At 44.0% G+C, this 25,831-nt stretch overlaps 1 protein-coding gene and 1 non-coding gene across 6 annotated transcripts in view; both read left to right on the top strand.

The window, feature by feature from the left end:
- Positions 1-25,831, top strand: part of SMG6 (SMG6 nonsense mediated mRNA decay factor) — a 200,674-nt gene that overhangs the window by 65,756 nt on the left and 109,087 nt on the right. The gene's annotated exons all lie outside the window — the stretch shown is intronic.
- On the top strand, positions 19,783-19,855 carry TRNAK-UUU (transfer RNA lysine (anticodon UUU)). The gene has a single exon. It is a non-coding gene; the product is annotated as a tRNA-Lys (tRNA).

Raw genomic sequence — 25,831 nt, 5'->3', positions numbered from 1 at the left:
TACTGGAGCAACTGTGTCCTGTTTTGTGTAAGCTAAATAATTTTTTAAAATAAGTTTTCACCTTTTGGGTTTTGTTGAGTGCTGGAAAAAAAAAAAAGAAAAAAAGTGGAAACCACCTGTAAACCGGCTTCCCAGCAGTGACATTCCTTCCTATATGTATGTGTGAATATTCAAGTTTTACAGTTGAAAGTATACTGAGTATAAAGTGTTTGATTCTGTTTTCACTTGTTTTATAAGTATTCAGTTATGAAATTCTTTGTAAATATATTTAATGGCTGAATAATATTCTCATGTAAATGTGTTAACATTAATGTAATCATTACCCGTTTTCACACATTTCCCCCACTTTTCTCAGATTATAAATAATGCTTTAATTAACGTCTTTTAATAAATAGGAAACATGCTTTTCCTATTATTTCATTGGACTGTATTTTTAGAAACTAACTTTTAGGTTTAAAAGGTTTGAAGCCTTTTAACGCTTTTGATACATGGTGTGTAGGATTACTTTCTTCAGAAGCTGTGCCAGCTTACAGTCTTAGCGGCAGTGTTTGAGAACGCCCAGTGACCACCTCTTGCTAGTTCTGAGTATTGTTAATATTTTATAGTCCTTAGCACAATGTCGGCATTCATAAAGTTGTTGAATAAATGACAGAAGAAAACCTATCTCTGTTTTTTTTTCAATAGACTATTTTTTAGAAAAGTTTTCAATTCATAGCAAAAATGGAGTGGAAATACAGAGAGTGCCGTACTATCTCCTGCCCTAAACGTGCACAGCTTCCTTGCTATCAACATCCAGAATGAGTGGTTCATTTGTTACAGTTAATGAACCTGATCATCATCATTACCTAATGCCCATCGTTCACCGTAGAGTTCTCTCTTGGTGGTGTTCTGTGGGTTTAGACCAGTGTAGAATGACGTGTATCCTCCGTTATGGTATCGTATTGCCCTGAACGTCTGTGCTCTGCCTGTCCATCCCTCCCACCCTCCCTTCTAACCCCTGGCAAACACTGATGTTTTTACTGTCTCCATAGTTTTGCTTTTCCAGAATGTCATAGAATTAGGGTCCTACAGTAGTATGTAGCTGTTTCAGATTGGCTTCTTTCACTTAGTCATGGCTTGACAGCTCTTTTTTTCCTCTCTAAAGCACTGAGTAGTACTCCATTATTTGAGTAGACCACAGTTGATTTATCCATTAACCTGCTGAAGGATATCTTGGTTGCTTCTAAATTTTGGCAATTATGTATAAGGCTGCTATAAACATCTGAGTGCAGGTTTTTGTGGGGACTTAAGTTTTCAGCTCATTTGAGTAAATACCAAGGAGTGTGAGTGCTGGGTCATATGGTAAGACTGTGTTTAGTTTTGTAGGAAACTGCCAAACCGTCTTCCAACCTGTCCTGTTTTCAATTGCATTTCTTTGATTATTGGTGAGAGTGGACATTTTTTCCTGTGTTTTATTAACCATGTATAGTTCTGTGTGGTCCTGTTCTCTGCAAATTTTTTCATTCCTCCCTAATATTTTTCCTACCAGTTTATTTGAGGTTTATAGTTGATATAGCAAGTCCTTTCTGTGTTCATTGGTGATTTTCTTACTTGTATTTGATTCTTAATTATATATATTTTTAATGTACAAAAGTTGTAAAAAATTTTTATAGTTAAAAATGTCATCCTTTATGATTTACTTCATTGCTCTTAAAGCTTAAAAAGGAGACGTTTCTAGGCAGCTCTGCAAATATATTTTCATTTCCATCAGCTGGAGGGAATTCTAGCCCCATTTGTAATTTCATTCAGTTGGTAAGAGATGCGAGGAACCCTACGCGCTTAATGAAATAACACCCAAGAGTTGTGACAGTAGATCTTCTGCATCAGATGTAAAAGTTCTGGACCAGCATAGCAGCCCATTTTTATACATTTCGCAGAGTGAGGTAGAGGTGGAGTCACCAAGGGCTGCACTGTCAAGAGTCAGACCTTTCCCCTCACTTCACCTCACCCCACCTCACCTCAGGTGACCGCTTGCCAGCTGGGAAGAGCTCAGGCCTCGAAAGTTAACTTGGGTGTGTAGGCGAGTGGTCGTGTGGTCTTGCCATTTCAGGGAGGAAAGAATACGGTTGCCTTTTGTGGCTGTCCTGCTTTTCACTAAGGAATGAATTGTCAGTGTGTAACAGAATATTAATAAGGAAGTACCATCTTTATTTGGTAGCAAAAGCTCTGGGAGTAAACAGTCTATGGAGCAGAATTGCAAGGAATTAAGGCTGTGCCGGGGGGGCACAGAAGCCACCAGCACATGGAACTAGACTCAGCCAGAGACATTTGGATGTAGATGTTTCCCGTAATCTCTGGTAGCCTTTCCATTAGTCAGTCTTGGCCTTGGAGGCACTGTGGGCTTCCCAGGTGGCACTAGTGGTAAAGAACCCGCCTGCCAAGGCAGGAGATGTAAGAGACACGGGTTCGATCCTTAGGTAGGGAAGATCCCATGGAGAAGGGCATGGCAGTCCACTCCAGTATTCTTGTCCGGGAAACCCTATGGACAGAGGAGCCTGGCAGACCGCAGTCTGTATGGTCTCACAGAGTCGGATACGACTGAAGCAGCCTAGCACACACTCACGTGGAAGGTGTGCCAGGGCAGCATCTTTGTGGAACCAGCGCACCTGCCTGACGGGCTCAAGGTTGTGCAGGAGGAGGACAGAGGAGAATGAAATATCTTTGCTTTACGGAACTCAGGGAGAGTTACAGGGCTGGAACAGATGTGTGTGTGCCGCCAAGTCAGGGGAGTCAGATCATCACATTTCTGTTTCCTGGGTGAATGACTCCTAGGGGTGGGGTCAGCTGCCAAAAATGTGATCTCTCCTTCCTCTGAAGGCTGTGTGGTTATGAACTTTGCAGTTGATCACATTTTTGTAAAATAATACATGTTATATACACATTTCAGCAGAAAAAAACTTAAATCATGATTCCCTGGGATAGATTAAAGGTGTCTTTAATTTTCTTTGTTTTCTTTGGGTTCTTAAAGTTTTCTATAGTGATCACAGTGTTTTTGTATTAAACTTATTTTTAGAAATTGTAATGACAAAAAAATTGAAGTTAGGTAAAATTAGGTTCTAGCTCTGATTGTGTTACATGCTGTATCATGCAAATTAGTTAACAGCTTCTAAATCTGTTTTTATATCTGGTACCTTGAGCATAGAAGACATTTATTAAATATTTACTGATTTAAACCTTCTCACCATAATTATTTGCCACTGATTGCCAGTATCTCTCTCCCTCCCTTACAGGAAGATCCTATTTCCTCTCTTTAACTTGAGGTTCAAACAAAGCAACTTTGATTTTGAGGGTTTTGTTTTCTCAAAAACAAAAGTATTTTGTGTTCTTTTGACATTGCTGATTCTTCTCTCTTCTTTCATTCCAGAAGAATTAATAACCTAACAGACCAACTAGAGGATATTCAGCTGTACTAAAAAATTCAATTATTTTAGCTTCATGAAATACATAGATCCCTCAACTAGAGTATTTACTCCATGAGAACAAGAGAAGACTATATATTTTATGAAATCCCTAGCAATATCAAAGCTAACTTCAGAATTAGGTACTTAATCATTAATTATCAATTGATTAACTTACCAGGGTTTGGGATTATATAAAATGAGTTTAGGCATGTAAGAAATTAGCAACTTAATTTTTAAAAAAAACTGGTATATTTCTTGCAGCCAAGTAAACATGCGTGTTAAAAAACTTACACACACAGATATATATGTACTCCCTGCTGCCCGCCCCCCCGGGACCCGAGGCCACCCTGTGCAGCTTGTGGGAGCTTAGTTCACAGACCAAGGATTGAACCTGGGCTCCCATAGTGGAATCCTGGACTGCTAGGGGATTCCCAAAGATGTTACTTTGGTTTTAAGACATTCTGTTACAGTGGCTTTATGCAGTCTCCATGGTGACAAGCCATCAGTACCTTCACTTTGAGATGGTAATGCTACAGTGGACTGCTTTGAGAAACCAGGAGTAAGATCTTCAACATACTTCTCCCCCCATTTTTTCTTTACCCCAAACTATGGGGCCCTCTCCCACTGAAGACAGTAGGAAGGCGCATTTGTAAAGACAGTCCTCTTAATTAACTAATGCTCTGTAGCCCATGGCTGGTGCTCCTTCCCACAGGAGGCGGAGCAGTTCAGTCAGCCATCGTGGTACCTGCTGTCAGTTTCGCCCTTGCTCCGAAGCCCTTAAAGGCAAGGAGCGTCCTGTTGGGAAGTGGTGGAAATGCCTCCACATATGTGTGCTATTTCTTTAAAAGAAAGTTGAGCGGAAGTGATGCTGTGGGGAACATCTGCACTCGGGCCGAGCGGAGAGTGAGATGCGCTGCAGCTGGTGTAAGGCCCTGGCAGGCTGAGGCGCTGCTGTCTGTTGGGGTTTACTTCTGTCTACATTGAAACATGGCTTTGGGAGGGGGTTGGTGGCCCGCTGCCAGCCTCAGTTAGCCTGCCCTTCTCTTTCCTCTTTCCTCCTCACTCCCCCCGCCCCAGCTCCCCTCCTTCATGCTTTAAAGTCACATTTCCAGGCCAGACGTAGAATTAATCTCTGGGCACTTCACATTGCTGGCAGCTGAAAGCAGGATGTGGGATCTTTTTTTTCTCTCTCTTTCTCTCTCTCTGCGTCTTGGCTGACTTTTTTACCTCTCGAAGAATTTGGAAGGCCGTGAGACCCCCCCCCCTCCTCCCTCCAAGTACTGTGGAGTTTTTCAGCACGCTGATCACCCTGCTGTGGCTTCACCCTAATAGACTTCATATGTTGATGCAGTTGACATCAGTATCAAACTATTTTACATGTGATCTGGTGTATTTCCTGAGGAAATCTGCAAGATATTTATTAAGAACTAATAAAATAAACCTCTCCATGAGTTTTTAGGTAGTTTTCAATTTTTCATGTCTCTCTCGTTTCCTCTTATCAATGAGTTGCTATTTTCTCTCTCTACTCTGACCATCGCAAAAAGGAAACAAAAATAAATGTTTTAAACTGTTCCTGAAGGGACAGAGAGAGAATAGTTCTGCCATGATGTATCAGCCGGGGCTGTATTTTTAGTGCAGCATTGTAGAAACTAAAAATATCCTGTTATAGTGGATCCTTTTTATAGGTCTGTGTGTGTGTGTGCGTGCGCGCGCGTGTGTGTGTATGTGTGTGTTTATAATGTTGTACGCACAAGTGCCTTTGTGCATCGACAGCCGCTCTTCCCATTACAGCTGGACTCCATTAGTCCTTGAAAATTAATGTAATCCCAGTTAAGAAAAAAATTAATTACTCTACCAGAGCTGCATTATATCCAAAGCTAGTGTTAGCTCCCTAGCTGGCAGCTTAGTTTGAGAGGCTCCAGGGGCCCACGGAGCTGTGGCTTTGGTGTCACAGCCCTTGCTGTCGGGTTTTTCCCATTGAGATCATTCCTCAGTCCTTCCTTCAGGGTCAGGCATGTGATATGCTGAGAGTTAGTGCAGACCCCGCCTCAGTGAACTGCCAGGTTTCAGTCTGGTCGTCCCCAAAAGGCGTGTCCGCCACAGGCTTCACTCACCTGCCATGGCAGGTTTTCTTATCAGGATTCCTTAAAAACGAGGTTCTTTGGCAGCACTTGATTTTTTTTTTTTTTAGTTTTCTCTGGAGGAGAAATACTGTTTATCAGAGTCTCAGAGAGGCACAGGATTTGCCTTCGAGGGCTGTTCGTGGACAATTAAGAATGATAGTCACGTCTTGTTCCTCCTTTCTCTCTAAGCTTGGACTAGTTTGTCTCATATACACCTTCTGTTACAAATGAGCGTGTCAGAGTTGACTGCTCGTTTCTAGTCAGACTGCACCGCACCAGCCCTGGATGAGGGGCCGGCTGGCTCAGCGGGTGAGGAACGCTTCCAGCTCTGTAATCAGTGTTCTGGGATGGGGTGCAGGGCACGGCCCAGAAGTCGATGCAGCCGGCCTCGCCTTCACGGTACAGCTCTTGTGCAATTGCCCGCACTTGTTGTTGTTTTGTGTCTTTTTCTTCTTTGGGGGCCTAGATTTGGGGGTGGGGTGGCAAGGAGAGAGAGAGGGGTAGGTGGGAAGGATGGTTGTTTATTTCCTTACTGGTCAGACTCTCCAGGCTCTCTGCTGAGAGTCCGGCCAGGATCCATCTGTCTTGGACTGCAGCTCGCTTTTTCTGCTGAGCTGGGGCGTGGGCAGCACAGGCCTGTGTAACCCGTGACAGGCCTCCCAAAATGCCATGATGGCATGGATCCTCTCGATGCTGTTCAGAACAACAGCAGGGTTAGTGGCCTTTTGTGTCTTTTTGGGCACGGGCTCAGCCTCTTCTGCGGCCCTCCTATCCCCTCCCTCTGGTGACTCCATATCCTCCCCCGGGCCCCCTCCCCATCCCAGTCTCGCTGACAACTGGTTGAGTCCTTGGCTTCCTGTACTTGATCCCCAGGCAGTGTACTTCAGTAAAAGTAGTAATTAGGCCTTTTACAAATTTATTTTATTAGTGAAGAGAGTTAGTAGGTAATGGGCTGTAATTCTAACACAGCCAGTTTGGAGATTAATAAAAAATTTAAAAAGAGCAGTTTTTACCAGAGGCAGTGGGCCTGTTATTTCAAGTTCTCAGTTGAGCCGAAATCAGAGCAGCGTGGGACCCGTGGCGGGCTGTGCTGCTGGGAGGGTGCAGGGCCACGTTCCTTGTTGTTACAGTCTGTGCAGTGCCCGTCCTTGAGGGTGTTTTACGCTGGCATTGGAAAAAAGGAAACCTTGTTTTCCAAGAACTCTGCTCTCTCTCAGCTTGATAAGCATTTAAAAATAAAAGCTGCACAATTGAAATTGGCAGTGCATCCTCATTCTTTTGTCTCTCTGTTTATTTTTTTCCCTCATCCCTCAACATGTGTGCTACAGCCCATGGTTATTACACCCTCAAGAATGATGGCCTGGAACTCAGCAAACTTGCACCAAGGTCTGCCCGCCCTCCACTCGCCGTTTGAAGCTGGCTGAGGCATCAGGGCCCAGCACTGAGAGGCTGGGCGGATCAGCCTCCACAGCTCCATCTGTGGCACATTCCCTTTTCCCCTGAAGCTGCTGCCTGGAATTTTTAGCTTCTCCAGAATCCTGATTGTCAAGCCCAATCTTTCTTGTTAGTTTTTGCAGTTAACTTAATTGATTTGTTTACCTCTCCATTGGAGGAGCTCAAAAAGTGCTTTGGCACTAATCAGGAGCAGTCCTGGCTTTTTAAATAAGATTCTTCAGAGCTGAAATTGTATAATACTGACCCAGAGAGAAGAACAACTACTATGGCTTAGGCTAAGGTGATGGTAAGTCCTGGTTTGCCCAGTGATTGCCCCTGTTTATGAGTTACTAATAGCACGCCCTTTTGCCCTCACAAGTATCCCAGTTTAGGAGATAGATTTTAGCATCACCCTAACTTAGATGAATTTAGAAAAAGACAGGGGGGAAAAAAAAACACTCCAAACCAAAAAAACAACTCACTACAAACTGTTAATCCTTTGTCTAGAAATGTAATGGCTTGTAAGTCAGTGCCAAACCCTGCCCTCAGCATTGCATGCGGATTCCACTGGAGTCATGCACATGTGACCTCAGAAAGGATTGCCATATCTCTGGCTCTGTGAGCAAGGACTGGCCTTCCTGCTGGAGCAGGTCCTGGTCAAGCCAACTTTGAAACACCATGTCACTTGCTTTAGCATTTCTGGCTATCATTGCCTATTTGGTTGAGTCAGAATCTGGAGTTGGCTTTTGGTGGGGTGTGGTTTCAGGTTTGCCGATTTTCCTAGTTGATGCCTGTGAAGGCTTGGTGCCTGATGTAACCGAATAGGGTGTTACTTCAGGTTAGTAGTCCTTGTTTTTGCTTGGCTGGTTGGGCTGAACCTGGTATTACCGTTTCCCAAAGAATATTTTTGGTTTGAAAACTGAAGGTCAGCAGTTCGCAAGCGCCGAGCTTGAAGCCAACTCTGTGGTTTGTCTTGTGCCACTGGGCCAGCAGCGCTGCAGGCCGGATCGATTGATCTGCGGCAGTATGAGGCCACGAACGGCAACTGCCAGACAAAACTCCGTCTCCCCCCACTTCCCCGTCCAACCTGTCTCTCTGCCCAGATCCCCTTTCTTTTTCCTCATATGTCTGTCTCACTCTTGGTTATGTATTTCGCTTTTTGGGTCTATCTTTTTCCATCTCCCTGTCTCTTTCCATAACAGTTTTTAATAATGTTTTAGTTAGTTCCAGCCTTTTCCCTGAATGGATCCCATTGGAAAATGCATTTGAAAGGAAACAGTTATACACTTCCCTTCCTTTGAAACTCTGTTGGCACCTTTTCCAGTGCAGTAAACCATACAACATGTATTTTCAAAGTTTCCAAACACAGACACACTGGCGTTAAATTTATGAAAAAATATTTTATTCAGCTGTATGGTAACTGTGACTTTCAGAGATGCTGATCAGATTTGAAATTGGTGCTGACTTTCGGAATTCCCGACAGGTTTGAAATCTCTGCAGGAAGTAGAGCCACACCAGCTCTTGGGCATCTGTGATGCCTTGGCCTTGGATTGCAGGACTCGGGTAAGGGACATAGGTGTGAGAATCCCTCAGCCACACCAAAGGAAAACAGGGAAGGCCAGTGTGCCATTGAATATCACGCCTAGTTACGTCGGGCACAGGAGCAGAAATAAAATTGTTTACTCCGGTCTAGGACTGGAGGTCACGTAACACCTGTTTGTGTGGGATGTCATTTACTTTAGGGTGCCATGGCTAAGAAGAGCTTGTTTGTTTGTATTCAAAGCAATGATGATGTCACTGATGTCTGTAAGTGATTACCTCCCCCCTCCCTCCTTATACCTGTGGCCTTCTGTCCCCACCCCTCAAAAAAAAGTGTGCTAGAATCAGTCTATTTAAATATCTGTGGATTTGACTGAGGTTTGAATTTGGTCCATAGGGACAGTGAGCCTTCTCAAGGATCCCAGCTGTTAATTCAGAGGATCCCTGGGAATACTCTTGAAAGAAACCTTTCAGAAGAAGGTTTCTTCCAAATTGCTTAAGCAGCTGAACTCTGTCTTGGCTCACTTATATTCATGTACTGGACCGTTTCAGCTTTTCTTTGCTTACCAATCCAACGGTGGATCTGCCTCAGGGCACTCAGGTAGAGTCTGTGCCTGTCGCTGTAGGACAGAAGCTGCCAAAAACAACCCAGCAAAAGCTGAGTGCCCTGCAGGCCACGTGTCCCACTCAGCTTGATTAACCAAGGTTTGTTGAGCATTTGTTGCGTCGTGTCTCGTTCTTCTTCGCTCTTCTGGTAGTATTTGCCTTTGTTGACAGGAGACTTTCTTGAAGTGCTTTTGGTGATAATGACTGTATTCTCTGTTCTCCCCTTATCTCTGCCTGTGTCTTGGGTCTTCCCTTTCTTATCCACACATGAAATATCAGCCCTTTTTATTACCTTGGCCTTCCTCTCTCCAGCCTTTCCCTATTGGTGTATTGTAAAATCCCATGGTTTTAATTGTCACCTTTCTGTGGATCGCTCCTAAATCTCTTTCCTGCCCAAAACTTTCCTGAGCTCTAGGCCACATTTGTAACTCCTTGTTGGATGTTTTTACCTGGAATCTCAAGCTTGCTAAAAATTGATTCATTCTGTTTCTCACATGTTGCAAGTCAGGTTTCCCAGGAAGCATACTCCTAAGATGGAGGTTTGCATCCCCAGGAAGTTATTTGGGGAATGCTCTCAGGACCACTACCCAAGGGGGCATGATGGAAGCAGGATGGGGAACAGAGAGAAGTTGAACTTCACTGCAGATCTAACAGAGGCCTTAGCCAGTCCTGTACGGAGCTGTGGAGCTGCTTAAAGGGGCTAACCCTTCAGAGTAGTCCCAGATTAGGCCAACAGGGCTGAATCGTTATACACCCTCCCTCCGTCCACCAGTCGATGAATGTGAGTTTTGGCTGGGAAGGGGGAGTGACATTGGAGAAGCGCTTTTCTTCAGCTGAGAGCAGGTCTGGGAGAGGGATCAGCTGAAATCTGCGGCTGCCAGTACTCCTGCCAGCTGGGAGAGCGAGCGTGTTCGTGCTGAGGGGGGATCTGGGCAATGCACCAGATCAACCCCTGCCCCGGAACTGCTCCTCCAGTGCAGTTGTTCTCTTACTGGTACCAGTGTCCTCCATTTATTCATGCTGTCTTGGTCTCACTGTTTCTAAGTTGAGATGTAATTTATGTAAAACAGTAAAGCACAGATTTTAAGCGCTCGGTTTGATGAGCTTTAACAAATGTCAGCCCCACTGTCTAGTCCTTTTTACCATGTATGTTAGGAGTGTTTGAAAATGACAAGAACCAACTTGAAGTAGCTTAAGCAAGAGAGGAAATGTATTGCAAGGAACTTGAGGACAAGGGTATTGTCCTGCAAAAGGGACTGAAGCCAGGAAAGCCTTTTTCTGCACCTCTGCTTCCTTCTGCCTGCCCCCATTCCCGGCAAATGGTAAAGGTTCAGTAAATAGTAGGTCTGTTATATCATTTTTGTATATCGTATTTTAACAGTTATCTGACCCTTTTAAATGACTATGTGTTTTATTTTACATATGTCCCATAATTTATTTAAACAGTCATGGACACTTAGGTTGTTTGCAGGCTTTTCCTGTCCAAACTTTATAATGGTGACTTTCTTCATTCATTTCACACATTATCTATATCTCTTAAGGTAGTTTTCACTTTTTCTTTGGTTCATAGTTAACTATGCGTGGGGGATCCTATTAGATTTCAACTCCTTGAGGGTCCAGCTTCATGTCTGATTCTTCTTTGAAAGCTCAGTGCCTAGCTTAGGGCTGTCCCATGTAGTGGCTGCTTAGTAAAAGCTGACTGTGCGTAAGGAAATGGATTAGTCCACCGCTTAGTGAGGTACTACTCAGAACAGATCGTCTCCATTGACCAGGCACTGTGGCAAGTGCTTGGGATTTACAGGAGTCTGCCTGTAGACCCTACCCTCATGGGATTTCCGGCCTAGTGGGGAAGCTTGATAAATCCTGTGCTGGAGTGGCTTTGAGCCACCTGCTAGGGGCATGTTATGGATGGAACTGCTTTGAGCCCAGACACAGGAGGCCTGTCAGGGAGCACAGCACAGGTTTAATGTATGTTGGGTCTTGAAGGCAAGACTTAGACAATGGAGAGGAAAGAGGTGGGTTTCGGAGAGGGAGGGTGGAAGAATGGCCAGTCAGGGCCACAGAGGCGGCAGGTTTGCTATTTTATTTCCTCTTGGCTGTTTTCACTTGTCTTTTGGGCCCACTCTAAGGGGCAAGGCAGTGCTCTAAAAATAAATCTGTTAGGTCTTTTGAACTAAGCAGAAGCAGGTCAGTTCTGTCCTCCAAACGGAGGAAATCTCACCAAGAAGATGAAGTTGAGCTGGTGCTTAAAGACTGCCTGTTTGGCAGGGGGTGCTAATCCCAGAATTACTGAGCTTTGTTCTCAGCACCAATGTTCAAATATAAATTTAGCTTTTAAATCGCTTTGCCCTATAGCATGCTGTTGAACTTTTTGTTTTGGAAATATCCCAAAAATGTACATAAATCAAAGTTTACAGTTTAGACCATTTCCCTTTCATATCCACACATTATGTTTATGCATGTATATATTTAAGAGCGTATATATTTTAATGTATCATTTGGTCTTCTTAAAATAAGACTTTTATAGCATATGTCATGTTCCCATTGATCTAAGATTCTTTAGAATTTTAGGATACTGCAGCCTTTCATCATCAACTGCAAGTGGCTCTTGCATTTGGTTTTCTCTGACCCTTGGTCCGTGTTGCAGACTGATTGTTGGCCAGATATGTTAGACATCGGCGATCTCTCTACTTAAGGAAACCCTTTGTGGAGGCTTTTGGAATAAGAATTACAGTCTCCTAATTTAGCATTATTTTAACTTAGTTTTAAAGAGTTTCTTAAAGCATTATTTATCTATCAATATATAGAATATTCCTACGTCTGTGTTTTTGGAAAAACATTCTTAGACTGTGATATATAATTATTTTGTCTCACCACACAGATAACTTCAGGATAATATTTCTTGGATATCTTTTAATAGTATGTGGTATAATGCCATGTGTTATAAAGGCCTTTCCAAGATTATTGCTTTTTTTTTTTTCTTTTCCACACAGTATCCTTTGGACAGAGTCAGTGTTAAAAAATTATTTTAGGGACTCCCTTTGGTGGTCTAGTGGTTAAGACTCCAAGCTTCCAGTATAAGGGCACAGGTTTGATTCTGGTCTGGGAACTAAGATCCCACATGCTGCACGGTGAGGCCAAAAAAAAAAAGTTTAGAACTCAGTGCTGAGAAAAGATTTGTTTTTCCTGAGGAACTGATATACTTATTCCTTTCCAATACTGACAAGTATACTATTGTTGGTGTTTCCTTTTCTGCTTTGACTGCCAGGAAAATCCAGAGGCAAATTTTAAGTTCATTCATGAAAGATTGTTAACCTGCATGATTGACATATTTATATTTTTCTTCTTGGTCCTAATTTTCTACATTTAATGTTATTCATTGTAGGTGATGTTGCCCTGTGTTGTATATACATTGCCCTACCTTGCGTATACTGTTATATACTGTTACACTGTATGTATGGATACTGTCTGTACTGTATGTATATTACATTGCTGTATATACTGAAGTATAAAAGAATAAGTATAAACTAAAAAGTTTAAACCTAGTTTAAGGCAATGTATATAGGTTTCAGCCAGTATTGTTGACAAGCTGAATACAAATACAAATACAAATTCTAAAGGGGATCTCTTTGCAGACCTTCTCAGTCAGGGTACTAGCTGGTGCCCCATGGGTTTCTAGTCACCTTCACGGAGTGCTTTCTCACTTTTCTTCCTTGGCATAATTATTTTATTTAGCTATCATTCTGTTGATGTCTTTTCTGCTTTAAAAACACATGCTCCACAGTGGGTGGGGTTGGATAAAGTCATTACTTACTTGATGTAGGTTGGGCATTGATCTTGGATTGTACAGCTTTGAGGAGCTTTTCAAGGCAAGTTGCTGGAGCAGGCTGGGATGAACATGCAGATCTGGATACTCAAGAGGAATCCACCCAGGAATTATGTTTCATCATTGGCCTCAATTTTCAGTACTGACTCCTCCAAATTTGTGTGATGGCTGTAATCTTTGCATTCTGGAAGCTTCTCAAAAGGAGTCCAAGAGATCCTTCCTATTCTAGGTACCTCTCTGCCCTACCTGTCTCAGGGTTGTTTTATTTTTGGCCTTGTTTGCAAACTGTCAAACTCTTTTAAAACATCCTTCAGTAAACCATAAAATGAAAATAACTTGAGTTAATCTGTTAAAATGAAAGCTGAACATTTCTCTGCTCCGCTGCCTGCCATCTCAAAGGAGCCTCTTCTGAATGAGGTGTCTGCTGGCGTTATTTTTCACTGACTTACGTTGAGCCCAAATTGCTCCTGAAACGTCATACCAACAAAGGTGGGTTTCAACCTGCTTGAATCAGATGCCAAACCTCTGCCTGCTCCATCAGAAGCGATGTAGCTGCATTAATTCCTTCACAGCTTTACAGCAGAAGTTTTCTCTCTAGGTTAGCCAATGGGCATGCCTCTTAGGAAGCTTCTTTTGCTTCTCTTCTCTGCAACCTTAAGTAACTTCTGGCTCAAGGCTCCCCAGATCTCCTGATGGCATTCCACAGGGATTTAGCTGCCTGATGTGAAATCAAGAAGCTGCCACTCTTTTCTGTGCCTCCTTTGCTTCACTCAAATATTGGGAGAGAGACAAGCTTCCCCAAACCTCTGGCAAGCAGTGTAGAAGCAGAGACACTGTCCTCCAAGATCTACTTGTAACTCCTCCAAATGTGACGCTGGAGTGGCAGGCATGCTTCCGCTGGGCCCCATTCCTGAGAGGCTTGGCTGGTGCCAGCATGCCATTCTGCTGGCAGCAGCTCAGCTTGCCCAAGAGGGGATGTGCAATGAATAACCCTGGAATCAGGCTGGAAATTCCGAGTGATGGAAATATCAATCTGGAGATATAACTAAGGTGGAAATAGCCAGAGTACGTTTTCATTGGCAATTGATTGAATTTTCCCAGGAAATCTATTGGAATTCCATTTCTAAGATGGCATGGGTATTTCCTGGAAAAAGCTGAGCACTCATTTAAAAGTGTTTTCAATTTTCCTTGAAAAGAGTAGAAGTGGTTTGCCATCTGTCTTGCCAAGATGTATCAATAAAGTCCCCAGGACATTTCTTGGTTCTAGAGCTCCATGTCGAGGAAGAGGGAAAGCCAAGCTCCTCTCTGGAGAGGGCCTAACACCTCTGGAGGTCATGTCCGTGCCTTCAGAAGGTAGCAGTTATGTTACAGCTCCATAAGGAGCTTTGCAGCCAACCAGACCAAAGGTTTGAATTTGCCACTCAACCATTTATTAATATCAGCTGTGTGACCTTGATGAACAGCATTAACTTACCCTCTGAAGCTTTGTTTTCTTGTCTATAAAGTAGGGAATTTCATGGCTGCATCACTTTGCTGACAAAGGTCCATATAGTCAAAGCTATAGTTTTTACAGTAGTCATGTATGGATGTGAGAATTGGACCATAAAGAAGGCTGAGCATCGAAGAGTTGATGCTTTCAAATTGTGGTGCTGGAGGAGACTCTTTGAAGAGTTCCTTGGACTGTAAAGAGATCAACCAGTCAATCCTAAAGGAAATCAATCCTGAATATTCATTGGAAGGACTGATGCTAAAGCTGAAGCTCCAATACTTTGGCCACCTGATGTGAAGAACCAACTCATTGGAAATGAGTTTTTTCCAATACTGGGAAAAACTGATACTGGGAAAGATTGAAGGCAGGAGGAGAAGGGGATGACAGGGGATGAGATGGTTGGATGGCATCATTGTCTCAATGGACATGAGTTTGCACAAACTCCAGGAGATAGTGAAGGACAGTGCAGGCTGGTGTGCTGCAATCCACGGGTCTCCGAGAGTAAGACGTGACTTAGAGACTGAACAAAAACAACAAAGTGGGGAATGTCAATGCCAGTTTGCAGTGTTTTTCTCAGTATAAGGGTTATGTGTGCAAAACACCCTATTCAGACGAGATCGGGTGTGTTCAGGGTGGTATGGCCGTAGACAAAACACCTTATTCAGGGTCTTTGTATGTGTTGGATACTCAGTAGATGTCCACCTTTCTTGATTAAATCAGTCTCTAAGTTGTAAACTCTGAGAAATCTGAAGAGTTGATTCCCCTAATTTAAAAAATGTTTTTAAGAGTTTTACTGGGATGTAACTGTATTTTAGACCACATATACTCAAAGCGTGTAAGTTGGATGAATTTAGACATATATATATATATATAAATATAAATATACACATTTGTGAAACCATCATGACAGTCAAGATAGTGGACATATCCTTCACCCTTAAAATAAAAGTTTTTTGTGCTCGCTTGTAATCTATTCTTCCCTAACCGTCCCCTCCCAGTCCCAGGCAACCACTGATCTGCTGTCACTGTAGATTAATCTCAGTTTTCTGAAGTTCAACAGTGAGTTCTCTCCGCCCTTCCTCACCCTCCCTCTGTCCTGCCTTTATTCCAGATTGATTTTGACATTCATCAGCATTGTTGAGTGATACAGGAGTTTGTTCCTTTTCATTGCTGACTGGTCTTCCATTGTGTGGATATACCACAATTTGTTTATCCATCCCCTTGTTGATGGATATTGGTTTTATTTCGTTTGGGGCTGTTAACACATAAAATTGCTGTATGCGATCAAGTGTTAAGTCTGTGTGAACATAACGCTTTCGCTTCTCTTAGGTCGGTACCTAGGAGTGGTATACCTAAGTCATCTGTTTTAACTTTCTGAGAAGTTTCCCACCTATTTTCCAGGGTGATTGTATCATTTTATATCCCTAAAGCCATGTGTAAGGAAGGAGTTACGTTCTCTGCATCCTCACCAATACTTGTTATTTTCTGTTTTTTTGATCATAGACATCCTAGTTGGGGTAGAGTTTCTCATGGTTTTGATTTCCCTAATGTTGAGCATCTTATCAGAAGTACATGTTCAGCATGTTCTTATTTGCCATCTGCATATGTCTTTTGCTCATTTTTTGGTGTATCTTATTAATTTGGAAGAGTTTTATATATTCTTGATGAGAGTCCTTTGTCAGATATATGTTTTACAAATATTTTCTCCCAGTGAGAAAATTTTTGTGACTTTTTATTTTTGTCTTTTAAAAAGTAAGTTTTTTTAATGAAATCTATTTTTTTAATTTGATCTTTACAGATTTATTGGCAAAGGAGCAGTTTAAAATAGTATTGTAGCTCATGCTGCTAATTGAAAAAATCTTAATATCCATCTGATTAACAGTCCAAAGCAGTGCAGCCCTGAAAATGTATAAGCAGTTTCATTTATGAAGATAACAGTGCTAGGACTTGTGCATTAAAACAACTCCCCCCACCCCACCTGCCCTTGTTTGAAGAATGTACATACCATTTGTTTGAGATTTATACCTTTACTTATTTTTTGAACAGCAAGAACATGTTTAAACAGCTCACTTAGCTTCTGCAATTCGTTCTTGTCGTCTTTCTTCACTTTCTCATCACCTTCACTTAGTGCTGCTTGTCATGGATTTTGCCAGTCCAATGAGTCGTAGCCTTGCTGATGGAGTTCTCCTGCTTGACTCCTTATTCTTTGGACAGAAGTTCTGTTTTCAGTGAACTTTCCCTTCTTTTTTCTTACTTTGCTTTTGGTTGCCCCTGGCAGTTTCTTGCTCAGTCCAGATAAGGAACCACACGGATGGGCATGTCCAGCATCTCAAGCCGGGCAGCACATGAGAACAAGGGGTTGAAAGGATTCTCAACTGAGAAGCTATCCTCAGAATGTCTTAGTCGTCCTTTTCTGTGTAAAAGAGAAACATTGCTGGAATCCTGTGTCCAGTCTTTTTGGGTTTTGTCTGTCGGCTTACTTGTTTTAAATTTTTTGTTTTGAAATAATTATAGATTGACAGGAAATTGTAAGAAAAATATATATATATGTTGGAAGGACTGATGCTGAGGCTGAAACTCCAATACTTTGGCCACCTCATGCGAAGAGTTGACTCATTGGAAAAGACCCTGATGCTGGGAGGGATTGGGGGCAGGAGGAGAAGGGGATGACAGAGGATGAGATGGCTGGATGGCATCACCGACTCTATGCACATGAGTTTGAGTGAACTCCGGGAGTTGGTGATGGACAGGGAGGCCTGGCGTGCTGCAATTCATGGGGTCGCAAAGAGTTGGACACGGCTGAGCAACTGAACTGAACTGATACACACAGGAGGTCCTGTTCACCCTTCATCCCTCCTTCCCTAATGTTAGCATCTTGCATAACTTTAGTGCAGTGTCAACACCATGAAATTGACACTGGTACACTCCTGGACCTTATTCACATTTCACTAGTTACATATGCACTCTTGTGTGTGTGTGTGTGTAGTTGTGTGCAGTTTAACCACACAGGTAGTTGTTTTCTTTTTTTTTTTTAATTTTATTTATTTAGCTGCTTTGGGTCTTAGTTGTAGCACACGGCATCTTCCATCTCCATTGCAGCCTACAGGGTGTTTTGTTTTTTTTTTCTTAGTTGCAGCATATGGGATCTAGTTTCCTGACCAGGGGTTGAACCCGGGCCCACTGCATTGGGAACTCAGAGTCTTAGCCACTGGACCACCAGGGTAATCCCTACACAGGTAGTTTAATGTAACTGCTTCACAATTAAGATACAGAACCGTTCCATCGCTGCAAAAGCTCCTTCATGATGCTACCTTCTAAGAACCATCCCTCCCTTCTATCCCCAGATGCTAACCCCTGTTTTCTATCTCTGCAATTGCATTATTTCAAGCATATTATATAAATGGGATCATATAGCAGGTCATCTTTTGAAATTGACTGTTTTCACCCAGCGTAATTCCATGACAGACTGTCCATGTTATTGCCTGTATCAGTAGTCTTTTATGAGGCTGAGTAGTATTCCATAGTATGGATGTTCCACTGTTTGTTTAACCATTTATCCAGTGAAGAACATTTGGGTTGTTTCCAGTTTTAAGCTATTGTGAATAAAGCTACTATGAACGTTTGCATACAGGTATTTGTGCAAACTTAAATTTTCATTTCTTTGGAATAAATGCCCAAGAGTATAATTGCTGGGTCATATCATAAGTGTATTATTAGTTTTGAAAGGACTGCCAAACTGTTTTCCAGAGTGGCTGTACCGTTTTATATTCCAATCGGCTATGTGTATATGGTCCGATTTCTCAGCACCCTCACCGCTTTTTGGTGTTGTTACTATTTGTCATTTTAGCCATGCTAATAGGTGTTTAATGATGTCTCGTTGTAGTTTTAACTTTAGTTTCCCTAGTGGAATATAACTATATATTTATATCCCATATAAATGTAAAGGTGTAAACTGTGAAGATACTGAACAGCCTTTCACGTGTTGATATTTCACCTGTATATCCTTTTTGGTGAAATGTCTGTTCATGTCTTTTGCCCATTTTCTAATTGGACAATTTGTTTTCTTATTGGTGAGTTTTAAGAGTTCTTAATATAGCCTAGATACTAGTCCTTTGTAAGATACATAGTTTCCAAATATATTTTTCCAGTCTGTAATTTGCTTTTTCGTTGTCTTACAGTAGGGCAACAGATTTTAATTTTATGAGATGTATCATATCAGTTTTCCTTTTTTAGACATTGGCATCAAGTCTGAGAAATCTTCACTTAGTCCTAGGTCCTGAAGACTTTCTTCTGTTTTTTGTTTAAAAGTTTTATAGTCTTATGTTTCATATGTAAGTCTTTGATCCATTTTCAGTTAATTTTTGTGTAAGGTGTAACATTTAGGTTGAGTTTTTTCTTTTAATGGCTGAGTAGTATTCTATAATATGGATATTCCACAATTTGTTTAACCATTCATCCATTGAAGAACATCTGAGTTTGTGGATATCTAATTGCTTGAGCAAACATATGTTGAAAAGGCAGTCATTCTTTGACTTAACATCGGGAAGAATGACTCCTCCCAGTTTGTTCTTTTGCAAGGTTGTTTTAACTATTCTAGGTCCTTTGCCTTTTTGTATAAAGGTTAAAGTTTTATTTTAGGATGAAGTTTGTTTTTGTCTACAAAAATCTTTGCCCAGATTCTGATAGTAATTGTGTTAAACCTATAAATCTTTATGGGCAGAATGGATATCTCTACAATATTGATTCTCCGATCCATGAACATTAATAAGTCTCTCCACTTATTCTGGGTCATCTTTATTTCTTTCATCAGCATTTGTAGCTTTCAGCCTAGGATCCTATTCATATTTTGCTAGATTTATACCTAAGTACAGAGAAGGCAATGGCACCCCACTCCAGTGCTCTTGCCTGGAAAATCCCATGGATGGAGGAGCCTGATAGGCTGTAGTCCATGGGGTCGCTAAGAGTTGGACACGACTGAGCAACTTCACTTTCACTTTTCACTTTTATGCATTGGAGAAGGAAATGAAACCCACTCCAGTGTTCTTGCCTGGAGAATCCCAGGGACGGAGGAGCCTAGTGTGCTGCCGTCTATGGGGTCACACAGAGTCGGACACGACTGAAGCGACTTAGCAGCAGCATACCTAAATATTTCATTTTCTTCGGCAATGTTGGTGTTTTTAATTTCAGTTTTCACATAGTTATTGCAGAGCTTTTGGTACAGAACTGTGGAGTAGTCTGAGGTTTTTATGTTCATAGCAAAGGAGAGAAGAAGAGTTGGAGTTTGAAACTTGAATCACAGGCATTTGAGAACCAGGTATGGGGAATTCCCTGATGGTCTAGTGGTCAAGACTCAGTACTTTTACTACTGAGGGCCTGGGTTCAATCCCTGATCAGGGAAGTAAGATCCTACAAGCAGCGCAGCCAAAAAATATACAGAAACCAACTAAAGGAAAAAACCACAAGGTATGAAAACAGTGTATATGTGTAAGAGCAGGCAGACTGGGCTCAAATCCCAGGTTTGACACTTACTGGCTTTTTGAGCTAGGGCCAGTCATTTAACTTCTCTGAGCCTATTTTCTCAGTTGTCAGAAAGGGAGAATAACCTCCTGTGCAGATCTTTTGTAAAGCTCCTTGATTTTATACATATATATATATATATATATATATATATATATAAACACATACACACACACATATGCTCTGTACCGGTCTCCCTATATCTTAGTTATTATTTCTGGCCACAGTGGAATCATCGTTTATGATCCACAAATGGAGAGGCAAGTGTACCTGCTGTTAAGAGCAGCAATCGTTTCTTGAACCACTTCACGGTGCTAATTTTTAAGGATGTGAAATCTTGACATAGCTCTTGTCCTCAAGGGGCTGATAATTTTGTTGAGGAAGGATGCTGTATGTATAAAAACTCCAGGACTAGGCATTCCTTGTCCAGTCCCCAGTGTGGTGCAGACAGTGGGTGCACCAGGGAGCTTTCTCTTCCTGGGTTCTGTTTGCCCTGCTCGTGCCCTGCTCATCAGTGTGGCTTCTGGTTGTTGTTGATGAGAGAATGCGTGGAGGTAGGAGGGGGTGTGTACAGATTTAGGGGAAGGGGGTCATGTGGGAATATGTAATTAATTTTTATACTTTCCCCAGTAAACCATCGACCCTTTTTATGATGTCATGAGGGATTCCTTAATTTTGCAGCTGCTTCCTGGTTACGTCAGAGGGGAGCCTCTCACCCCACAGCCTGGAGCTGCGCTCCTACAAGAATTGGAAACAAATGAAGTGCTGAATATCTAATGGCTTCCACAGGGAGAGCCCGTTCAGACTTCCCAGGCCTCCTTCTGCAAGGTCTTCCTCAAGTATTTCTGACCCCCTGAAGTGTCTTTGTTCTGAAAAGACAGGACTGGCCCGCAGCCAAGTGGGCGGGAGCCTGGGGACTCTGTGCCGCACAGCCCCCCTCCCTCCAGGTGTTCCACAGTCCCAGTTTCTGCCCCTCTCCTGGATCTCATTTGGTGGGTGTTTCCCTTGTTGGGATCTCAGGATCCTCTGGAACCTGCCAAGATTATCAGCAAGGGTCCTTTCCTCCCCGCATCATCTCCATCTTCTCTTCTCTCTTCTCTTGATTTTCCTTCCACAGTGTTTCTCACATCTGTGCACGCCTTTCAGTACCCTCTCCCACCTCTCTTCTAAGAAAGATGTTACATTTATTTGGCATTATAAAGTTTATGAAGTGCTCTACATGTCACTCCTCTTCATTCAAGCAAGTTCACGTCCTCTTAGCTTCCCAGCCTGTTTGCCTCCCTGTCACTTTTTTCCAGCTACGCTAATCCATCCTAAATGCTTTAGCTAGATTTAGCTGGACCTCCTCACTCCCTCTTGGGTCCAGCCTGTGTTTGCTGCCCTGGCATCGCAGGCCCTGTGCGATGGGTCCCTGTTTTATGACATGCCGAATATAGTGCTTGCTGTCAGAGTACGTGCTGGTGTGTCTCTACCTGCGTGCCTCTTTAGCACGCTCCATCTTTGTTCATCTTTTGCAGCATGGATGTGTTCTCTTCCATGAAACCTTCCGTGATATACACTAGCAGGAAATAGTTAGAGAAAGCATCTTATTTCCGCCTTCCTTATGGAATGCCATAATACATGGTCTTGAATTACAGTTATTTGGGTGTCTGTGTAGTATTCTCGTCTTCCTTATTAGAATATCATCTTCTCATGGACAGTATCCTGTTTTCCATCGTACCTCCACAATTGAGCCAAATCAACAACTGTGGAGTCAGTGGGAGAGGTCACTTTGTCGGGAGGCTGGGATTTCCTTTGTCCCGACATCTACCCGCTTGCTAAGAGAAAGTTAAAGAGTTTATAATCCTGGAAAATCCAGAAGGACAGTAGGGTCTCAGAGAGAAGACACATTCCCTCCCATGTTCCTCTGTCTTGTCTCAGACACATTTTGCTCAGAGATACGTCCTGGATTGCCTTCCACCCAGTCAGCCTATGTTCTGCCATTGTGCATGAATATAGTTTGGCTGTATTGGTGCCTGATTTTTCTGACTCATTCATCATCCTCTCGAATGATGAATTTTATTCCCTGGGGAATAAAGTGATGCCCTGATGGCGTGGACATCTCTGCTTTTGCTGTGAGATTTTTGTCTGGTTCTTATAAAAGCGACTGCCTCTTCCACCTCCCTGTCAGCCAGCAGCTGCCACAGGGAACTCTGTGTCTTGAGCAGCAGCAGTCGACAGATGCTCTCACTGCCCACTTCCTGTAGACGGGGAGGTTTTGGTGGGCTGCTCAGGAGTGGTGCCAGCTCTGTGTCTGACTGGTGACTGACTCATGAGAAAAGCAGCCTCATGTCTGAAAGATAAGAGCCAACAAATCGCCTCCAGGTGGTGTTAGTTTGGAGGTGACTGACCATTCATTTCCTCTCTCTGGGAGGAGCCATTGGGGACGGAATCAGTGAATAAGTGGTCTTGCCTGCATTTTTCTCTGGCTGTTAGTGAAGCCGCTGAGCAAACAGTTGGTCCTCTCTGCTGGAATGGCGAGTGGACCCCAGTGCCCTCCGAATGCCCTCTGTGGCCGTGGGGGTATCAGACTTATGTGTCATCTGTCCTGTGTCTTCTCTTCATTACGCCTCTCATTCTTTTGCTAGGAGGTTGGCTGTGTGTGCCAGGCCAACTCTGCTTGTCTGTTGCTACCAGATTATTCCGTGACCAGCCAAACCTCAGCCCTGCTGATCTGATTTCCTCCAGATCTCCCCCTGACCCAGGAATTGATCAGAAGTGATGGTTCTGAACTGCGGTCCCTTGGCCGGGCTCCACGGGTCTGGGCAGGTGGGCCTGCCTCGCCTCCGCGCCGCTCCCCTCTCCCTGCTCCCGCCTCGTTCCCATTTCCTGCAGGACACCACTCTGCCATCCTGGAGCCGTCAAGCACAGCTTTGCTTTGGCAGCACCGTCGTGCACACACGGGTGGGAGAGGGGCCGTGTTTATCACTTTTCCTGGAGATTATCTGTTTAAGCACTTCTCTGACAGTTACAATAACAAGGGCAGTGTGTTGTGTTTCCCAGCAGAAGGACACTTGCTGTTGAAAGATGTATAGCACTAATTAGAAATACATAACATCCGGCCACATGGCAGCCTTCTCCCGGCCGCTCCATTTCCTGATTTCATACAACTTTGACGACAGTTGGTTTATGTTTTCCATGAATATGTTCTCAGAAAAATGAGAAGGTCTCCTCGTTAATAGGAGCGAGAAGAGTGTTTCTGCTTGAGCAGGTATTTGGCCAGAGGAATGGTGGGAGCCACAGTCACCTGCCCCTCTGAGAGCGCGTGGGAGGGGTTCAGACTTCAGGTGACTCTCTGGTACGAGACATTTCCGTCTGACTTCCTCAGCCAGAAGCTTTCCCCTACCCCCTTGAACAGGCCTGCTTTTGGAAAGAAGGGGAAAGGCTGTTTCACAATGTTAATGAGTTCCTCAGCTCATGTCAGGCTCCAGCCACCTGACACAAAGCCAGAGGAACCCAGGCAAATACCAAGGCGAACAATGCTTTTTCCTTCCCCACCCCACATCACTTGTTGGCCTGGCCCAGCCCCCTCCAGGGATATATATGGGCCTCTGTGAGGGTGGCGCCAGTTTCCTAGGCCTCACCTGGGATAGGTGGGCCTGGGACCCTGGATGCTGCTTTCCTGCCTACTTACATCATGTGGGTCCTTCTCAAGGACTGGCATCTTACAGCCTCTAGCCCACAGAAACCTAAGTGAGGCGGACAGCATCTCCCGAAGATACCATAGCACTTAATACATTTCTCACTGGAGGCATGGGGTCTGAGTCACCATGGTTACTTGGAGGTAATAAATAACCCATTTAGAAGGTCCTAAGATTGCAGGGACCCTGTTTTATTTGTAGCTTTGTGTGTGTGGGTGCTCAGTGTGTGCTTATGGTACCACTGAGCCGTGGAGGAGGGCAGGCCTTCCAGAAGTGTTCTATGTGCAGAGCTGACCAAGACCCAGGCATTCTGATCCCCAGAGATAACTGTGGTATCACCACCTGCTTGATCAGCACAGGACAGTGTACTGATTTGTATTAATACCTCCCCATCCATCAGACCCAAACACAGCAGGGAGTGCTGTCAGGCCCTTCCCGGGGAGATGGAAGGGTGAAGGGTGAGGTGATGTAACCGTGGCCAGGGGCAGAGCCGTCATGCAGCTGCCTTTCAGCCACAGCCCTGAGAGGTGGTTGATCCCTTCCAGACATAGCAGAGAGGCTCCAGTTGTTGCTTCTTTACCTGGTCCTCAGACCTTCCTGCAGGAAGCTTAAAAAGGAGCCAGGCTGGACTCCCCAGAGGCCTCCGTGTCGTTCCTAAGCAGTTGATTCTCCCCTTGAGTCTTGCTTTGTGCACTTTGAGAAAGTGTCTAACCCAAGGTTGCCGTTTGTCATAAAAATAGAAATGGTCTGGGTGAAAGTCATCTCTCTTTGCCCTGTCTTTTCTTTATCAAGGCTGATGAGAGTATCTTGTTGTAGTCCTAGGCTTCTGCCAGTCCTTGGAGCTCAGATATCCACTTCCGTCTCTTCTGAGGGCCTTCTGTGTGCAGGTAACTTCTGCCTGTGCCCAGGAGTTCCCGTGGACAGAGGAGCCTGGTGGGCTGCAGCCCATGGGATCACAAAGAGTCTAACACAGCTTAGCAACTAAACAACAACAGCTTCTGCCCAAGATGTCCTGTTGATGAGGGGACACTAATGTGTACTCAGCGTGTCGTCTGCCAGGATGTGGCCTCCACTCATCCTCTCCTAACTAGCCTCTCCTAATAAGTCCCTCTGTCCAGGACTCACTCTCCCGTTCTGGGCTCTGTTGCTGCTGGTAGTGCTGGGCAGGGGCCTGGCCTGGGCCAGGGTGATTTGGAGAGTGCCGTTGTGTATAGTGAGCATGGAGGGGAGAAGCTGGCAGCTTTCCTTGGGATGGCTTCCATGTCTCCCCCTTCCCTGCTGTCCATCCTCCCTCTGCTTGGTCCTTGGATGCTCGTTTCCTTTCTCTCTAGCAGAAGTTTAGGGCCTTACCAGAGGAAGAAGGAGACGGGTGATCTATTCTCATCACATGGATTGTTACCACTTCCTTACTGCCTGCCACAGTTGAATTGGAAAGTTCGAGGCTGACATTTGGGACCATTGGGCATCTGGCAGGCTGGTGGGAAAACCACAAGAGAAGAATTGCTACACTGATGCTAGTCATATGTTGGGACCTTCTGAGCAGCAGCCTGTTCCTTCTACCCCCAGGGCTTTCTAAAGTGGTTTGGGGCTGGCTTTGCATACTCCAGTCATGTTTGTTCCTGTGGCCAAGACGGTTAGGAATAACTGTGGTTGTATAGCATCTCCTGGAGTAAAGACTTCAATTAGGCCCCATTGAAAAGCCGAGTGTCAATGAGGGGAGAGGCGAGAGGGCTCCCCCTTGACTTCCGAGGTTAAAACGCAAGCAGGGACAGAGATCAAACGTGCAGCTCATTATGCTTTTAACACTTGGAGATTCCGAGAGTTCTCCCGTATTACAGGAGGAATTAACAGATCAGCTGCTGCCAGACCAAGCAAGCCTGGCTGTGGATTCTGCCGTCCTGCGCATATAGGGGTCTCCTCCCCTGGGGCTGCAGCCTGGCCTGCTGCCTTCCGCTTGTCACCTGTTTCTCTCAGGGCTGCATGAGGTGACCGTCAGGGAGGGCCGCTGACAGGGAGCGGGTACAGACAGTGGTTTGAGGGTTATGTGCTGTAGCTCCTGCTAAAGGATAGGCCCGGCCACCACCAGGGTGGCTCCTTTCCCTGACCCACAGCGGGAAGGAAGTTGGTCAGGCTCAGGAAGTGAGGGGCATAGACTGCTAATGTTAGAACCAGGTTTA

Source organism: Bos javanicus, chromosome 19 (assembly GCF_032452875.1).
Source record: "Bos javanicus breed banteng chromosome 19, ARS-OSU_banteng_1.0, whole genome shotgun sequence".
In the NCBI taxonomy this organism is placed as follows: domain Eukaryota; kingdom Metazoa; phylum Chordata; class Mammalia; order Artiodactyla; family Bovidae; genus Bos; species Bos javanicus.
The sequence above is the reverse complement of the archived record's forward strand: the minus strand, read 5'-3'. Positions and strand labels throughout refer to the sequence as shown.